This window comes from Camelus bactrianus, chromosome 1 (genome assembly GCF_048773025.1).
Source record: "Camelus bactrianus isolate YW-2024 breed Bactrian camel chromosome 1, ASM4877302v1, whole genome shotgun sequence".
Taxonomy (NCBI): Eukaryota; Metazoa; Chordata; class Mammalia; order Artiodactyla; family Camelidae; genus Camelus; species Camelus bactrianus.
The window spans coordinates 45,262,684-45,281,842 of record NC_133539.1 but is presented as its reverse complement, the minus strand read 5'-3'; the positions used below and the strand labels follow the sequence as shown (position 1 = coordinate 45,281,842).

General features: G+C 36.3%; 1 protein-coding gene across 1 annotated transcript in view; it reads left to right on the top strand.

Annotated features, from left to right (window-relative positions):
- Positions 1–4,914: 4,914 nt before the first annotated feature.
- CBLB (Cbl proto-oncogene B) overlaps positions 4,915–19,159 on the top strand; it is a 259,796-nt gene continuing 245,551 nt past the window's right edge. Inside the window, exon 1 of the mRNA XM_074362754.1 lies at positions 4,915–4,934. The gene's annotated coding sequence lies outside the window, so the exon portion shown is untranslated. The remainder of the gene's footprint in view (positions 4,935–19,159) is intronic.

Below are 19,159 nucleotides of genomic sequence, written 5' to 3'. Positions count from 1 at the left end.
GCTCCCATTCATTAAACTTAAGAATGTCAAATTTGTGCCATAATAATATACAAATCTTCCTTGCATCAAGCAACTTGAAAATGAAATGTATGAGATGCTATTTGTGTTTAAATTGGGAATTTTATTCATCCCTTTACTTAATAATTCAAAGATAAGTTTTGGTGTCAACTTTGGTGAAATATTCATTGACACCAAAACCCAATAATTGAACTGGTGATTGAAAATAATTGCAATGGTGGCATGTTCTTTGACCACTGAATTAAGGTTTCCCAACAGCTATTACTTTGGGAGATTCTGAAAGAAAAAATTGAGAAGGAGGAGAGTCCTGGAGGAGCAGGGAAGAAACCGAGTGGGTGAAATTAGTAGTTAACATCAATTTTCTCCTTTGCAGTCATTTTCTGTATCTGCATGTCTATATAAAACCTTTAACGTTTTTGTCTACTGCATTTTATTAGTATATTAGGAACTGAGACTGTTGGTTACGTGAATGACTCAAACCATGATTCACCATCCTCCTACATTAGAGTTACTTAGTGTGCTTTGATGAAAATGCAAATCCCTGGGCCCATTCCAGACCTACTGAATCAGAATCCTGAAGAGGGTATGGCTCAGGAATCTGTATTTTTTATCATGCTTCCATAGTCATTTTTTCTTTTTCAGTCTGGGAATGACTCCCTTGAGTTCTGTGATGGCAGAGGAAAAGTGACGGTGATAACATGCCACAACCGTTTAAAGAGGAAGGTGACAAAAAGATAGAGCCCAAGGAAAGTGGCAGCAAACAGAACAGGTGGGTCCACTGGTACTCTGTTGTTACTGTGAACACAGAAAGCATTGCGAAGCTGGAAGTAATTTCTTGTTACAAATAAAAGGAATACTTCAGAACATGTTGTTAATAGTTTAAAGTTCTCAAGAGATGAATATCTTTATGAACCCAATTCTATCTACCTATTTATAACTGAGTTTTATGATATTAACCGTGATCCTTGAGACTATTTCAGGCTATTGTACAGAGGCTGATCTTTTCTTTTTAGATCAAGAATTAGAATACATTAATTGTATAAAGTACTTTGAGCAAATAAAAATTTGTTTTTTCTGGTGTTTTCCAAAAAAAGAGGGCTTTATCAGTAGGGATTTTAGAAATTACAAAGACATTTTCAGTGAAGAACAACAGGAAGTTAGCAACTAATTATCGTCTCCTCTGATGAATGTTAGGGCTCCCACTGATAAATCATCATATCCTAGGTAGGCCTGTGTTAATTCAGCTCTGTGAGTCTCTGACTCAGGTGTCCCCTCTGTAAGTCACTATTAGGATTACTGCTTAGCAATTCTTATAACAATCATGACATCTCCCATATTGTATAATTTTTAAAATTTCTTTCACTGATTACCTTCTTGTTCTTCATGGACCCAAGCCTCAATCTAGCATATGTTTTATGATCCAATTTACTAACTACCCAGACAAATCTTTAAAACCATCTTATTTGCCAGTTTCTTTACCCACAAAAAAGGGTTGGGGGCATTCCTACGTGCTGAAAGACTACTCTGATATCAGTAACTGCCTGGATTTCTAAAAGCCTCCTGCTTCTGAAATCCTTCTGAATGTATTCCACCAGGCTCTCAATAGAACCTCATCTTTCAACCAGTATTGAGCCTTTTGATGCTTCCTGCCAGCTTTCTTGGATGCCTGTATTAGTCAGCGTTCTCCAGAGAAACAGAACCAATAGGATGTGTACACACACACACACACACACACACACACACACACACACATTCATACACAGAGACAGAGAGATTTATCATAATCACTCATGTGATTCTGGAAGATGGTAAGTGCTCAATTTTTTAAATGAAGGAATGAATGAATGGCATAAAATAGCATCACAAAAGATGATGTCCATTTCTTATATATTCATACCATTTTACAGTTTATAGAAGACTTTTATATATACAAAATCATTTTTAAAATTCATATATACATATAAAACTTTCTGATTCTGACTTAGCAAAATAGTAAGAGCCCCATTTCTCTAGAAGCACAGAGAGTGGAAAGATTTAGTCTGGCTTTGATAGTCTGGGGTAATTTAGTCTAGGTTAAGTGATAAAATGACAGGATATACCACTGGTTCTCAGCCAAGGGAGATTTTTCCCCTGGTCAACATTTGACAATGCCTGGATACACTTCTGATTGTCACAAGTGCAGGTACTACTGGAATCTAGAGGGTAGAGGCCAGGGGTACTCAAAACACCCTGGAGTGCACAGGAGAGCCCCCACAACAGTGAATTCTCTCCAGTCCCAAATCTCAACAGTGCAGAGGTGGGAAAATCCCTGGGGAAAGACTATAGCATTTGAGCTGGATCTTAAAGGATTGGTAGGGTCCAATTAGTATAGATGGAAAAATTTTATTCCAGTCAAAGGAACTGCCATAACCAGACAAAGGTGTAACAAAATTTGGAGGTCATTTAGAGAATGGTGAATAGTCAGACTGGTCAGTGGAGAGGAAGTAAAATATGGTAAATTCAGAAAGGTGGATTGTTAGGGTTTAGAGCAGTGCTTCTGAAATTTTAGCACATTAGAAGCACCTGGAGCTTTACAGAGCTCGTCAACCCCACCTACCCCCATGGTTTCTGATTCTGTGTGGTTAAAATGAGGCTGAGAATTTGAATTTCTAACAAATAGGTGATTCTGATGCTTCTGGTCTGTGTTTCTAAGAACCAATTTTCAGAGAATCAGAGATGCCTGAAAAGATGTCAGGAATTCAGTTTCTAGGCAAGAACAGGGTCATTAATCAGACAAATTCTTTAGGAAGCTTACTCAAAAGCAACATATAGGACACATTGGATTTAGGGAGTGAATCAGTGCAGAGAAACAGACCAATTGAATGTCATGCCAAGAGTCACTGAATGCTTGAATCCCCTCCATCAGTGACTTGGGAAGCCTAGGAGACCCAGGGCAGCGTGCTTCTATGCATAATTCTCTCTTGACTTCAGCTGTGTAATTGTGGTTTGCCTGGAGTTTAGTCTTAGCCAGTTATGCACAATTCTTGGTTCTTTGTAATGAATCTCCTGGGATAAACCATAAGCTGACAGCGTTCAGACAGGCTGCCTGGGCAGCACTTAATAAGTGGGATTGAGGTCACAAAAGCTAGGTGACAGGGCAAGGAGAAGCTCCCTTAGATAACCAAATCACTTAAAATTGTGTTTCTTTCTGGGTCAAAATAAAAAGAGCAGAGATGTCGCCTCTGCTCTTGCCTCATCCCATTTTCCAAATTATGCTTAAGGGGCTTGGATAAAATCTATACATCAAAAAGCCTTTGTGCAATAATGCAAAATTTAAAGGGCCTGTCAAACAGATGATCTGTTCTGAAATCACACATGGTTCTTCGGAATTCTTCCAATCAGAGGGGGCTCAGTTTGAACTGATTAGAATGCTTTTCCAAACCCTATTTTCTCTTCTTGGTTGGAAAGTGTTACTTGCTTTTTCTATGATGTTTGGTACCACCAGCCCTAGGGGAAAGAAAAAAAAAAGTTCCTTCTTAGCCATTGATCTGACCCTCCTGAGGCTGAGGGGCTCTTATCAACAAGCAGAAATCCTGCACACAAGCCAGCTGGAGGCTATTCCCTCTACTGAGGGTCCCTCCTGCCTCAGGGCTTCTAAACACCAACAGGAACTGGAAAAAATCAGACAAATGGAATGCACATCAAACATATCTGTTCCGTCTTTCATTTCCAAGCTTTTTACCCTCTTTCCAATAAAGGAACTGCCTGGTTTTTTTTAACTTGCGGTGAGACTAGCATCTTCTGACAAGAAATCCCACCTCCTGATCACCTCTTTTTTTTTCCCCATTCAGAGATTTTATGATCTGTAACCCCCCTTTGAAAGTATGTTTTTCTTTCCTTTGGCCAGCTGCTCAGCATCACCCCAGGCTGCTGCAGTAGATTCAGTCTCTTGCACTCTGACAGTTACTGTGGCCGTGTTAATAAACAGAATACTAACTTATTTTCCTAGTAGAATACATACATTATTTTAAAATCTTGGCCTGGAACTTCAAGTAAGGAAAAAAAAAAAAAAAAGAAAGGAACAAAGAAAGCAATGAAGGCAGGAAGAAAGAAGAGGAGGCAGGGAGGGAGACTATTAAAACTGCAATATAGCAAAATAGCAACGTGTCCAAAATTCTGCAGTGACACCTGGGATAATCTTTGGGCCCCAGCCCTGGAAATTTGGACTCAGTAGGTCTGAACTGAGACTCTAGGATGCACGTTTCTAACTTTCTCCCCAGGCATTTCTGATGTCGGTAGTCTGGGGAAACTACACCTTGAGAAGCTTTGCAAGTTTCGATTGTCCCTGACGAACACCATGGGGGTAAACAAACAGTGCTTGTTGTCAAGATTTGCCAGCTGAGGGGAGGGAAGGATGACAAACAGCAGCTGCTTCGATCTGAAATGTCTGGGGAAATAAGCACAGGTGGTGGGAGTTTTACCAAACTTCTCCTAAGGCTCCAAACACGAGTTACCCGTCTGCTGCAGGTACCCAGGCAGACCATTTCCCTGTCTCCAGCCGTTGGACTGCTTTCTCAGACCCTTCCCCACTTTTCTTGGGCAAAAGTCACTTGTTATAGACTGAATTACATCTCCCTAAAATTCCTATTCTGATGCCCTAATCCTCTGTATTTGACTGTATTTGAAAATAGGGCATATAGGAGCTGATAATAGTTATGTGAGGTCATTAAGAGTGGAGAATATTCAGTCAGATAGGAGTGGTGTCCTTATAAGAAAAGAAAGTGACACCAGAGAGCTTTCTTTTTCTGCAAGAGCACAGACAAAAGGCCATGTGATGACACGGTGACATGACAGCCACCTGCAACTCAAGGAGAGAGACATCACCGGATACCAACCCTTGCTGGCACCTTGATCTTGGACTTCCAGCCTCCAGAACTGTAAGAAAATTAATTTCTGTCATTTACAGTACTCAGTCTATGGCATTTTGTTAGGACAGCCCAAGGAGACTAATAAACCTTTCTTCAAAGCTCATTTAGGTATTCCTGGGTCAAGAGACCCTCCTCCCAGGTCCTAAAACCCTGATGCTGCTTCACTAATTGGGTTTAATTTAGGCCCCAGAAAAGCTTAGGGACATGATTCAAGAACCCTGTGGAACCTGGGGCTGGAATAGAGAGGTGCTCAGAGCTACTGCACTCTTTCAGTTATAACATGAGGTATAAACAGGAATTTGGTGTCTCAGCTTCTAATCTAATTGCCTTTATTACATTGTTTGTACAAGAAAATAGATTCCATAATCCAGATAACTGAATTTTGGCTAACTTTTCTAAGTCTTGGATTGGTTCTTTTCCTGGTGATAGCACCCCTAGGAGTTCTGGAATAGTTCTCATTAAAACACTCCATTGATTTTTCCTTATAAATATCTTCATACTTGTCAAAGCCAAAACATTTAGTCATTGTATCTGTGATAGTTTGACTTACTCAACTAATAATTGCTGAGTGCCCACTATGTGCCAGACAATGTTCCAGATACAGAGAAGCAAAAGTGAATAAGACAAAGTAAAGAGACAAACAAAAACAAGGAAATACATATGAATCAGGTAGTGATAAATGCTACAAAGAGAAAGCAAGAGAAGGATAATGGGGGTGGGGGGAGTTGTCCTAGTTTATACAGGGTGATCTGAGAAAGCCTTTCTGATACAGGGCATTGCAACAGAGACTGGAAGGAAGTGAGGTATCCAGTCATGTGTGTCTCTGAGCAAAGATCACAACACAGTGAGGGAGCAGCCCTAGAAAAGCTGCGTCAGCAGGACCGTGCGTGGTATTTGTTAATAACAAGGAAGTGTATGCAATTGGAAGGGAGTAAGTGAGGAGAAAATGGATCTGTCTGAAGTCATGGAAATGGTTAAGAGTGAATCATGCAAGCTGTTAAGGACATTGTAATGCCGTCTTTATTCTGAGTTAGATGAAAAGCCGTTGAGGGGAGGAAGGCAGAAGAGCCATGTGACTTATGTTTTTAAATGATCTGTTTCTTGTTATGTGAAGAATAGTTGGAAGCATCGATAATGAAAGACAGAGATCAGCTAGAAGGCTATTATATTATTGATAGATTGATACTGATTATTGACAATGATTTCACCTAGGATAGTGGGAATTGGTTGGGGACTAGATGTATTTGAAAGGTAGAAGCGACAGTCTTTGCTAATGATTGAATGTATCATGTCAGATAAAGGGGAAGAATAAAAGTGTGGGAATTTGGTAAATTTAGTAGGCTTATCTAGATTTACCCACTTAAATAAATGGATGCATCTATCTGTCTATAACAATTAACAAAAATTACAAAACGTTAACAATAGTCATCTCTAATGGTGTGATTATTGAAAATATTTATTTGCTGTATTTTGCTTATTTGGAATGAAAATATATCACTTGTGTAATTTTTTAGAGTTGCAGATACACAAGAAAATTTTCCCTGGTCATTTTAATTTCATGGCATTTAAGATAACATTTCTATTGCAAGGGGACCTTTCTGATTTGTGAGATTAAAGAGAACAACCTAAAGTAATTGATTCTATCCTTTTATTTCTTTAGTTTGGAGATAAAAGATGCTAAAACAGTACTATACATTCAAATGTTTTAGTGATATTAGTTTTCAAATGCTATAGAAAGTTTTGGCTGGTGAATGAAATGAAATAAAAGAAAAATAGGAATAGAGTATATAAAGCTTTTTGAAGTAGCGTTTCTTCTTTTCTTTTTAAAGAGCATTGCCTCCAGCAATTTTCTGGATCCTAGAGATAAAATCAAAAGCATGACTCACTCTCACTTTCAAAAGTGAATGCAGCACCCTTTAAACTTTGTATCTTGTCTTTGTGTTTTTATAAGTAACATACATTCACACACATCTATAGTACTTGTATGATGCACACCTGGTTTGTGGTAGTTTTATGAGCATTGATGCAGAAGAAGAAAAGACTGATGACTAAGAGATATCAACTGTATGGGACTCTTGACAGACAATGAAGAATAGTAATAGGCTTATCTTAGATTCATATAAAAGCTTTATTTTGAATACCATAATATTTGCAGACTCTTTTTTTCCAAATCTTTATACATACAGCTTCACCAGCAAGAAATACTCTCTTGAATGGCAGGGCTATTCTTATTTGAAGGACTTCTAAGTTATTAGTATTAAAAATTAATTTAGGCCAAAAAAAGCCACCTATAAAAATATACCTTAAAATAGTCCTAATATGACATCTAAAAGTCCACTTAATTACTTTTCTCTTAAAAAAATAAAATTATATTAATCTTGGGAAAAGTATATATCAGTAAAGCAATGGATACTTGAAGGAAAAAATTTTTTAAATAGTGCCTTGAAAATAACATCAGGTTAATATTATTAAGTAAATATATTTGTTTGGAGTTGAAGAGATTATTAACTGAACCAACACCATGCCCAGAATTATATTTCTAAAAATATCATGTAGCACTAAGGACCCAAAATAAAACAGTATAAAAATAGGTGTAGATCAAGCTTCAAAAATAAAGCAGATAGTCAAATTTTAAGGGAGACATTATCAGACATCATAACCTAAAATAAGCTTTCAGAAAGAAAAAAAAAAATCCTGTCACAACAAAGTGACTTTTAGTATGTAACATAAATAAACAAAATAATAAAAAGAAATATTGTAAATATTTTCCTTATTTTTGATGGATCAGAAAAAGAAGAAAGCAAAGACAAAACACTAATTTCAATAATTCACAATATTCTGTTTATAAAATTAATTTATCAAGATAGACCATATGTTGGGCCATCACACAGACTTCAATAAATTTAAAGGGACTTAGGATATACAAAGCATGTTCTCTGATTACAATAGAATTAAATTAGAAATTGACACATAAAGATATGTAGAAAATCCCCAAATATGTGAAAATGAGGAAACACATTTCAAAATAAACAGTAGGTCCAAGAATAAATAAAAAGGGAAATGAGAAACTTTCTTTTTGCTTTTTAAAATGTTTTAAATAACTTTTTATTGAAGCATAGTTGATTTACAATGATAGTTTCAGGTGTACAGCAAAGCAATTCAGTTATACATACATATATTTTTTTTTATTTTCAGATTCTTTTCCATCATATGTTATTACAAGAAGTTAAATACAGTTTGCTGTTGTATACAGTAGGTCCTTGTTGTTTACCAATTTTATATATAGTAATGTGTATCCATTAATCCTAAACTACTAATTTATCTCTCACCTGCCCTTTCCCCTTTGGTAACCATAGTTTTTTCTATGTCAGTGAGTCTGTTTTGGGGCTGTAAAAAAATTGTGTCTTTTTTTACATACAAGTGATATCGTTTGTTATTTGTCTTTCTCTGTCTGAATCCTTCACTTAATATGATAATGTCTACATCTATGCATGTTGCTACAAACAACATTATTTCGTTCTTTTATATGGCTGAGTAATATTTCATTGTATATATCTACCATATCTTCTTTATCCAGTAATTTGTTGGACATTTGTTAGCACATTAGGTTGTTTCCATGTCTTGGCTGCTGTACATGCTGCAATGAACATTGGGGAGCATGTATCTTTTCAAATTATAATTCCCTCCAGATATATGCCCAGGAGTGGAGTTGCTAGATCATATGGTAACTCTATTTTTAGTTTTTAAGGAACCTCCATGATGTCCTACATAGTGGCTGCACCACTTTACATTCCCATCAACAGTGTAGGAGGGTTCCCTTTTCTCCACTCCCTCTCCAGAATTTGTTATTTGTAGACTTTTTAATGATGGCCATTCTGGCTGGTATGAGGTGCTACCTCATGTAGTTTTGATTTTCATTTCCCTAATAATTAGTGATGTTGAGCATCTTGGCCATCTGGATGTCTTCTTTGGTGAAATATCTATTTAGGTCTTCTGCTCATTTCTTGATTGGGTTATTTGGTTTTTTCTTTTGATATTAAGCTGTAAGAACTGTTTCTGTATTTTGGAAATTAGTCCCTGGTTGGTTGCCTCATTTGCAAATATTTTCTTCCATTCCATAGGTTGTCTTTTCAGTCTGTTTATGGTATCCTTAGATGTGTAAAAGCTTTTAAGTTTAATTAGGTCTGATTTGTTTATTTTTGCTTTTATTTCCATTACTCTAGGGAGCTGATTCAAAAAAGATAATGCTGCAATTTATATCAAAGAGTGTTCTGCCTGTTTTTGTCTAGGGGTTTTATAGTATCCGGTTTTACATTTAGGTCTTTAATCATTAATCTTGAGTTTATTTTTGTATATGGTGTTAGAGAATGTTCTAATTTCATTCTTTTACATGTAGCTGTCCAGTTTTCTCAGCACCACTTATTGAAGAGAGTGTGTTTTCTCCATTGTATATTCTTGCCTCCCTTGTCACAGAGTAATTAACTATAAGTCCATGAGTTTATTTCTGGGATTTCTATCCTTGTCCACTGATCTATGTGTCTGTTTTTGTGCTAGTACCATACTGTTTTGATTACTGTAGCTTTGTAGTATAGTTGGAAGTCAGGAAGCCTATACTGTATCACATTGATTGATTTGTGAATATTGTAAAACCCTTGCATCCCTGGGATAAATCCCACTTGATCATGGTATTTGATCCTTTTAATGTTTTTGTTGGAGTCAATTTGCTAGTATTTTGTTGAGGATTTTTGCATCTATATTCATGTGATATTGGTCTGTGATTTTCTCTTCTTTGTGATATCTTTGTCTGATTTTGGTATCGGGGTGATGGTGGCCTCATAGAATGAGTTTGGAAGTGTTCCTTCCTTGACAATTTTTTGGAATTAACTATTCTCTAAATGTTTTGTAGAATTCCCCAGTTAAGGCTTCTGGCCTTGGACTTTTGTTTTTTGGGAGTTTTTAAATTACTGATTCAATTTCAGTACTGATAATTGGTCTATTCATATTTTCTACTTCTTTCTGATTCAGTTTTAGGAGATTGTACCTTTCTAAGAAATTGTCCACTTCTTCTAGCTTGTCCATTTTGTTGGTATATACTTGCTCATAGTAGCCTCTTATGATCCTTTGTGTTTCAGTGTTGTTGGTTGTAACTTCTCCTTTTTCATTTCTAATTTTACTAATTTAGGCCCTCTCCCTTTTTTTTTCTTGATGAGTGTGGCTAAAAGTTTATCTATTTTGTGTATCTTTTCAAAGAACCAGCTTTTAGTTTCATTGATAGTTTCTGTTTTTTTAGTCTTTATTTCATTTACTTCTGCTCTAATCTTTATGATTTCTTTCCGTTTATTATATTTGAGTTTTGTTTGTTCTTCTTCCTCTAGTTGCTTTAGGTATACAGTTAGTTTATTTATTTGAGATTTTTCTTCTTTCCTGAGGTAGGCTTGTATTGCTATAAACTTCCCTCTTAGAACTGCGTTTGCTACATCCCATAGGTTTTGGATTGTCATATTTTCATTTTCACTTGTTTCTGAGTTATTTTTTATTTACTGTTTGATTTTTTTTTGTTTTTTTTGTTTTTTTTGTTTTTTTTGTTTTAGTGATCCATTGGTTGTTTAGTAGCATATTGCTCAGCCTCCATGTGTTCGTGATTTCTGCAGTTTTTTGGTTTTTTGTTTTTGTTTTTTTTTTGTTTGTTTGTTTGTTTTTGGTAGTTGATTTCTAATCTCATAGCATTGTGGTTGGAAAAGACGCTTGATATGATTTCAATTTTCTTAAATCAACTGAAGTTTGCTTTGTGGACCAACATGAGATCTATCCTGGAGAATGTTCCATTGCACTTGAGAAGGTTGTATATTCTGCTGCTTTCAGAAAGAGTGCTCTATAAGTATCAATTAAGTCCATCTGGTATAATGTGTCATTTAAGGCTTGTGTTTCCTTAATGATTTTCTGTCTAGATGATCTGTCCATTGATATAAGTCGGGTGTTAAATTCCCTCGCTGCTATTGTGTTACTGTTAATTTCTCCTTTTCTGTCTGTTAATATTTGCCTTATATATTAAGGCACACGTTTGTTGAGTGCATATACATATTTACAATAGTTATATCTTCTTGGATTGATCCCTTGAGCATTATGTACTGTCCTTCTTTGTCTCTTTTAACAGACTTTATTTTAAAGACTACTTTTTCTAATGTAAGTATTGTGACTCTGGCTTTCTTTTGATTTCCATTTGCATGGAATACCTTTTTCCATCTCCTCACTTTCAGCCTGTATGTGACCAAAGGTGCTCTAGACTTAATTCAGACCAGCCATGAGAAATTGTTTTATAGCCTGGAAGAGATAGAAACATTGGGCAAATAAGATGTTAACTTTGAAATAAGAGGGACACTGGGCATGTAGTCAGTACCTAATTTAGGAAAGCACATTTCCCAAAGTTAGGGGCTGGTATCATGACCTGATTCAGGAAGAAAAGTTGCATTAAATAAAATTATGACTATTAACTGCAAGTGTTTCTTTATGAGAGAAGAAGAGACATATATAAAGAGAACAGCATGGTAAACTTCAATGTCTACAAATGTACACAAGATGGATAGAGGGCCCACCTGAATAAGCAAGACTGCATAGGAAAGATAATACCAAGAATAAGCTGCAGTTACAGAAAAAATATTTGCCCAGTACAAGAAGAATAAGAAAACACAGGTCTATTACTTAAAGCAATTATATTAATTATAAAAACTAGGATGTGTTAGCCCGTATCTCTTCCTTTATCTTCCTTGTAATTACTACACTTTACTGAGTTGATGTCCATGAACTAGGCATCAGACTAGTTGCTTTAGGCAGATTATCTCATTTAAATCTTAGCACAACACCATGATGTGGTTATTATCATCCCTTTTCTCCAGAAATGGGGAAACTGAATTTTAAAGAGGTTACATAACTTGCCCACAGGCACACAGTTAGCAAGTGGCAGAACCAGGATTTGAACTAAAGCAGCCTAACTCCCGATCTCATGCTTTTAATCACTAAACTCTATTATCTGCAGCATCAAAAGAGATCATTCAAAATGGAAACGACAGAACAAGCATGGGTACGAAGGCACTGAAGTCCAAGATACCTAAGAGGCATTTAGACACGCTAAATGAGTTTTAGCTCCCTAGCCAAGCCCAATTACCCTTCAGACAACTAATATTCTGTACCAGTGAGATCACTGTACCTCTCACAATGATCTATAAAGAATACTGGAAAAATCATCTGGCATCTAAAGACTACAGACAGATAAATAATTTCTCAAGCTTTTAGAATAATGAGAAATTTGATTTTACGTTAACAACGACCTATTTATATTATGTCCATCCTAAAAAAAAAAAATTATAGCTGGTCTATCAAAAAAATAGCTTAAGAAAGTAATTATTTGGTCAATAAAGATCAGCCTGTATTCATTAAGTATGAGCCATGACAGATGAAAATATTTATATTTTAAAATGTAAAATGTACTAAAATAAATTCCAATGCGTATATATATTTTTTGACCAAAGGAAAGCAGTGGACAGCGTTTATGGGATGTATGAAAGACCATGAACTGAACAGTATACTCAGGATTTTTAAGTAGCTGTGCAAGTTAATGAAAGTTTACTGACAGAGCAGTATCAAGTAGAAGAAAGTTTTTTAATGGCTTAATCAGAAATTTCCTCTCAGCCCTTTCTGGATTAAAATTTTTATCAACAAAGATATAGAGGATCTCTTTAACATATTTAAGAATGATTAAAAGGGAGAAGAGATAGTAAATGCAAAGTTTTCTAGAAAGGATTTCTGTAGTATCTCAACAGAATAGGATGCTGGACAGAATCTAACTGGATATAATTTAACAAAGATATATTTTTAAAAGTGTGTGCCTTGGTTAAACAAGCAAACAGTTGCACTCATACAGGATGAAGGAGATTTGATGTCCCAGGAGCAGGCACAAACATGTCTCTGGACTTTGCATTGATAGAAGTTCTACGTGAGTCAGCAGAATGTTCTGAATTGGGCATCCCGTAGGGAACTATTGCAGTCAGTCCTGGGCTCTAACAAATTACAAAGCATTCAGAAGAGAATGACCAGGATAATCTAAGCTCAGAGAAAAAGCACATGAAGAAAGCCTTAAGGAAAAAAAGATAGAAACACTGAGGCTGTTTCGCCTGCAAAGAAGTGTGTGCTCATCCGTTATAATGCCCTTGGGTGCAAGTAACAGCTCCAATTCAAACTGGTGTAAAAATTAAGAAATTATATTTTCTCCTATAAGAAGTCCAGAATTTAAGTAGCTTTCACATGGTAATGACCGATCAAGGCATCAAACGCAAGAGAATACATCCAGCAGCAACACCTCTTCCTCTGGCTGACTACAAAGAGAAAGGAGAGAAAGAAACCTTTTTCTGGAAGGCTCTCTGGTGACGGCATTGGTCAGAATTGTCTAATTACCATTCCTTGACCATCACTTTCAAAAGAATGGGATTACTCCCACACTAAGCCGTACTCCCCAGAACTAAGAAAAGGTCATGTTCCTCTGAGACATGATGATGTATGAGGAAGGTGGTAGGAATTTGAGCAAAATTGAAAGTTCTGTTAGAAATAAAAAGAACACCAATCGGGTCTAACACACAATGTCCTAGGGAAAACTTAATAGCAGCTTTCAATTATTTAAGAGTTGCCATATGGAAATATATCCTATGGTTCAAGAGAAGGGAATCTAAGATTAATGTTTGGAAGTTAAAGGAGGATATACAGCAAGCCAGTAATAAATGAAATTTGCTGCATAATGAACGATTCCCTCACTCTGCATGTATCCTCTAGAGGGAAGGAACTGGAATGCCCTCCAGAAAATCTTCCAACCAAAGCACAGCTTACAATTCTGCAGATTTTATCCTGCACAAAAGCACAACCAACAAGGTAGGTAGAGACTGAAGGTCGGGCCGTTGTCAACCTGCAAAATAATGCAGATCTCTCTGGGACCGAGGCCCCACATTCAGACAAAGACACCATATATTGCAAGCCACTCCTCCACAGTGTCAGCGTGTACTGAAAGGGGCACCTTTCTTGAATCTGCACAAAGATGCCATGTGTGCTAGTCAGCATGACAGTGATTCCAATGCTAGGCTTCTGCGATTGAATTTCATAACTTTCTAAAATAAGTTGGAAAGAACAGAAGAGCAGTTTCAAAGTAATAACAATTTAAATACTACTTTTATATAGCAAAGCACTTTTTTATCCTTAAAATAGGTATTATGATTATTCTCATTTTATAGATGGGGATACTGAGGACCAAGTTTAAATACCATCTATTAGTAAATGCCGGATTTGGGTTTTCTAACTCAGGGAAGTCTGCCTGATTCCAAATAAGTGCAGTGAAAATAGAAATTCTTCTCCTTCCTCCTGTTTCTCCTTTTCCTCCTACTCCTTTTTCTTCTTCTACTGAATTTGCAAATCTTTCTCTGGTGGAGATAGTAAAATATTTTATAGTAATAATACTTATTTCTTAAACCCAGACACTCTTTAAGAGCAAAATCCTGTCCTTCCCATATTATGTTGTTCACTGAGGATTTTTATGTTTTCCTGTGTACCCACAAATTATTAAATATCACAGTAATGATCTCTTTCCATCATTTGATTGGCATATACATTCTAATGATGGCTCTGCTTCAAGGAGAAGAATGGGTTAGATATGTGCTCCAGTTAGAGTTGGATTGAATGGATTTTGGTATCAGCTCAGCTCTATAATGACCCTATGCTGAAATAACTTATTAAAGAATGACTTTTTATATTAAACTTCTTGTCAGGCATTCAGTATATCTTAAATTTATTACTAATATATCTGCTGTCACATACACAATGAATCCTTCCGATTTCCTTTTATTTATGGAAATATTACATATATCCAAGTAAATCTTAGTGCCACTTTGCTACAAAGAATATTGAAGGGCAGAGAAGTAAAGTCTTTTTGTATGCCAGCGTCAGTAGTCAGGTTTATATTTAGAAATAAAAGGGAAAATAATAAAAAGTAGAGAATAACAGAGGGGTTGGGGGCTGTTGGATGGGGAAAAGAAGTGTAAGGGAGACTTTTCACTGTGTCCCTTTTTATCTTTTAAAATTTATTTAAGCCATTAAAATTTATTTATTTAAAATGATAAGTCAATGAATGAATAAGCTTGGTTAAAACTTAAACCAAATAATAGCTAGATAAACAAGAAGGAAGAAAAAAAACGGGAAGGAAGGAAAGGACAGGAAAGAAGAGGTTGGTTGACACATATTTTACTTAAGTGCTAAGTGATCTTCACAAAGTTATCCAGGAATCTTAAAAAGTGATCATAAGTTTCTTAATTCTTAGAACACATTTACAGATGATTCAGATCTTTTACAGAAAGTACAGGAGAGGAATGTGGAGAGAGGAAATCAGTTTTGGAGAGAGGAGGGGAACTAAAGTTGGGATGTCTAAGGATTACTAATCCTTTTCTAGTGCATTAGCCAGAAGACTCCACATTTTTTGTACTTTTGAGGAACAAGAAAGGAAAATGAAGAAATCATTGAAATAATTGGCTGGATGTAAATCAACTGATACTCAGAAGAAAGTGAAATCCTCAATTTGCAAATTCAAAGATGTACAATAGATTTCTCTAGGGCTCAGTGGAAAGTTCTCCAGACTGCAAAGACGTATGACTCTGGACTGAGTGTAGATTGCACCACCGCAAAGTGACTCCATCTGAAAATGGGACACAGAAACATAGCTTATGTGCTTGTTGTAAGAATATACACTAAAGTGCTTTGTCAACAGCCACTGTCAATTCACCTACGAAGTTAAGACACCTTGACAAGACTTCATTTAGGATTTTTCAGATTCCTCCAGGCTGAAGGTTGTAGTAAAGTTGGTTATAAAAGGAATTTCTGTAAAGTCTCTTCTATAATGAAATTAGAAGTAGACTTCTAAGTAAAAATTAAGAATAAGACAGTCATTGCAAGTGCACTTCTGGGTCGCTTTCATATTTTACATTTCTCCCCCATAGTTCTGGACTCTGAGATACCCTCTTTGGATTCTTCAATCTGGAAATTTTATTTTCTTCCCTTCTCATATTTTAAGAATTTATTTGTGTATTTATTATGTTTACTTAGGATATTCAAGATGATTAATAGAACAGGGTAGAAATATTATATTCCCCACTAGGTGTGTCAACAGATCATAATAAAGTCTGAAAGTCTTTTAGTATTGAGGCTCCAAATTCTATAAACAATTCTGGTAGTATTTCATTAAAAGCAAGGAAATCTTGCAGACAAGAACCTATTTTATACCCATCAGAGGCCACATGACATGTTTGAGATATACCTACGGAATCAGTTCCATTTAGTTTACAAAGGCCCACTGTGCTTCATTTCTTGAGATGCCAGATTCCAAGAATACACAGATTAATGAGAGAACACCCCTGGCTCCTGTGGACTTTTCAGTCCAATGGAGGAGACGGATCTGTAAACACCTCATGGCAATGGGAAGAGCAGGAGCAGTCTCTGCACGCACACCTTCTCCAGGAAGACCGGTCAAGGCTGGAAGGGATCTGAATTCCAATGGGCCTTACTCGGTGACTATTCCAGACTCCTTACACATCCGTTCCCAGGGTGCTGATTAATACCTGGGCCTCCAAATGAGAACGACCTTAGCAGATCACAAGCTTTCTATTACGTGAATCCTGAGCCCCGTTCTCTGGATCTCCTGACTGCAGACCACTGTCTACTCTTCCTTACTTTAGTCTTCTGTTGCCCCTTGCCTCTAGTTTGGTGCATTGATTTATCACTACCTAACTTTCCAAACCAGCCCTGGTGACCTATACTTTTTCTCCACCTCGGACCGAGGGTTCCCCAGACTTTGAAGGAGGGTGCTGATGTCATCTCCGGCAGAGACTACCTTTTTCCTCTTCCTGTTGTGCATGCAGCCACACTAGTTTTGCACCACTTTTGCAGTTACATACAGTCATCTAAGTGAGTTCCAGTCAGTGAATGTAAGTGGAAATGACAGGCACCTCTTCCAGGCCTGACCCATTAAAACAATCTCATGCCCAGTCCTATGTGTTCTCTCATCTTCTACAGATCAATGTAAAATAAGGACAGAAATGGTAGGCAGACTGGAGGGAAATAGAGTAAATTAGCTTTGAACCTAATAAACTTTACCTCATTAGACAAAAAAAATTTTTTTTATTTATCGCAGCAAATGTTAGCAGGTACAGAAAGAGTTGTTTGTTTGAAAATTTACATTTGCATCATGTAGTTGCTATCAGCTTTTAAAGCCAAATTATAAAATCTTATTTAAAATTACTAGTAAATGGTCAGAAAATTACAGGAGTCTAGTGCAATATTTCTTATTTCCTTTCTTAGTTCCATGAGGAATGGAAAAATCAAATTTAACTGCCTTCAGAATTTTCGTCACTTTGTAATTTAATTTAAATTTTTGTGGCCACAAGGCATTCTTTGTAATAAAACTAAAATGATGTGAAGGGGAGCAGCTTCTGGTAATTGATGATTTTTTGTCAGGAATTTTAGGTTGTATTTCTAATTCTGCCACAGGCTCATTAGATCACATTATGTTCAGCAAGTTAGTATCTTTGTCAGGGAGTTCTGTGGTGGTGTATTAGTTATTTTTTTTAATATATATATTTTTTTAATCATGACAGGGGAACTCCTGTGGGTACTTAACAGGATCTGGAGTATATTCATGTAGCCTTTATTTTATCTTTATAGTTGTTCTCTTTCACTCTTTCTGATTCTTCTAGCTGATTCTTTGTCCCTAAATTTTTTTTCCTATGAAAGAAAGATAATTCTACCCATCTGGCAGCTGTTTGCAATGAACTGAAGAGGCTTGAGAAAATTCCCTGGCAGAGTGGCACTTACATTTGTGTCATCTACAACAGAAATATAATTACAATGTTAACTTAACATAAATCTATCCCTTCTGAAATGTCAAAATGTTTTCAGGCTTCACCAGTTATTTTCATTATTATAAATGAGGGTGGTTCTTCTTTCAAGGAAACTATCATTTTCAAGCTTCCATGAGATATAGGTACAGTCCATAGTAGCACTTAAATATTTCAAATAATGTGTGTCGAGGAAATAGCTTTATAATTTTTTAACATAAATCTAAAATAATTCACAAAAAATAAGCTTGCAACAGACCAGTGTCAGCTGACCCTGCTTTTGTCAAAGACAGAGATCCTCAGCTTCCTTTTTTCAACTGTTCATCAGGGTGCCAAAAGACCACAACTTCCATTGACTTGTTAATTGGTTGAAGCTTAAATAATTTTAATGATTTACTGCTTTATTTGCAATTACATTTTACCTTATCATTACTCACATACTACAGCACAATTTCCTTGGAAAGGATATATAAAAGTAATTAAAGACAAAATACTCAGAGTACATATTTTTCATAACTGTACTATATGATGAGCGAGACCATAAGTGGAGGAAATTGATGAATTGAAGAAGCAAAACAGATGGTAGAGCTGCATACACGTGCCAACACACTCCAGCCTGCAGTCTGTTCCAGATCCTGCTAAGGCCAGAAACCTAGTGAAAAAAATCCCAAGAGCTCAATCCAGCAGAAAAGCCCCGTAGTTCCCTTGGGTCCATGAAAGCAGGCTTCCTGGCTCTAACAAAAGTAGACTTATGCAAAGCAGGATGCCATGGAAATGCTGTGTTTTCTGACCTTCTGGAAGTTTTCTTGTTAAAGCATATGGCCTTTCTCAAGGCAATAAATGATGCAGATAAATGGATATAGAGAGACAGAGTCATTCTCTCTTTCCTTACGTATGGCCATTGGTTTTTTTTCCTATTTGCAATTAGTCTTTCCTTTGTTTTGTGCTAATATGTAGTGGACACCCTACTCATCTCTAAGAGTTACATGGATGATTAAAATGATAGTTCTGCTCCTAGGTTTTTCATTACTTTAGTCTGCTAAGAAAAGCTTTGGAAAAACACTGTAGGGCAATGAGAATGCTGGTAAAGTGAACCACAAAGTTCAGGTAAATCAAGGCAGTTTTCTTTTGGCTTCAAAATTTCTTCTCAGCTACCAAAATGGTGGCAAATTCATAATAGGACAAGGGTGTCCCCAGCTGCTAACCAAGGTCATTTTCAAGTAGTGTTCCAACTAGTGCCTTGTGAGTCAACTGTATTTAAGTCATCAGTAAAAAAAGCATAGAAGAAAGTCAGGTGATAGAGGGTTTTAATATTTA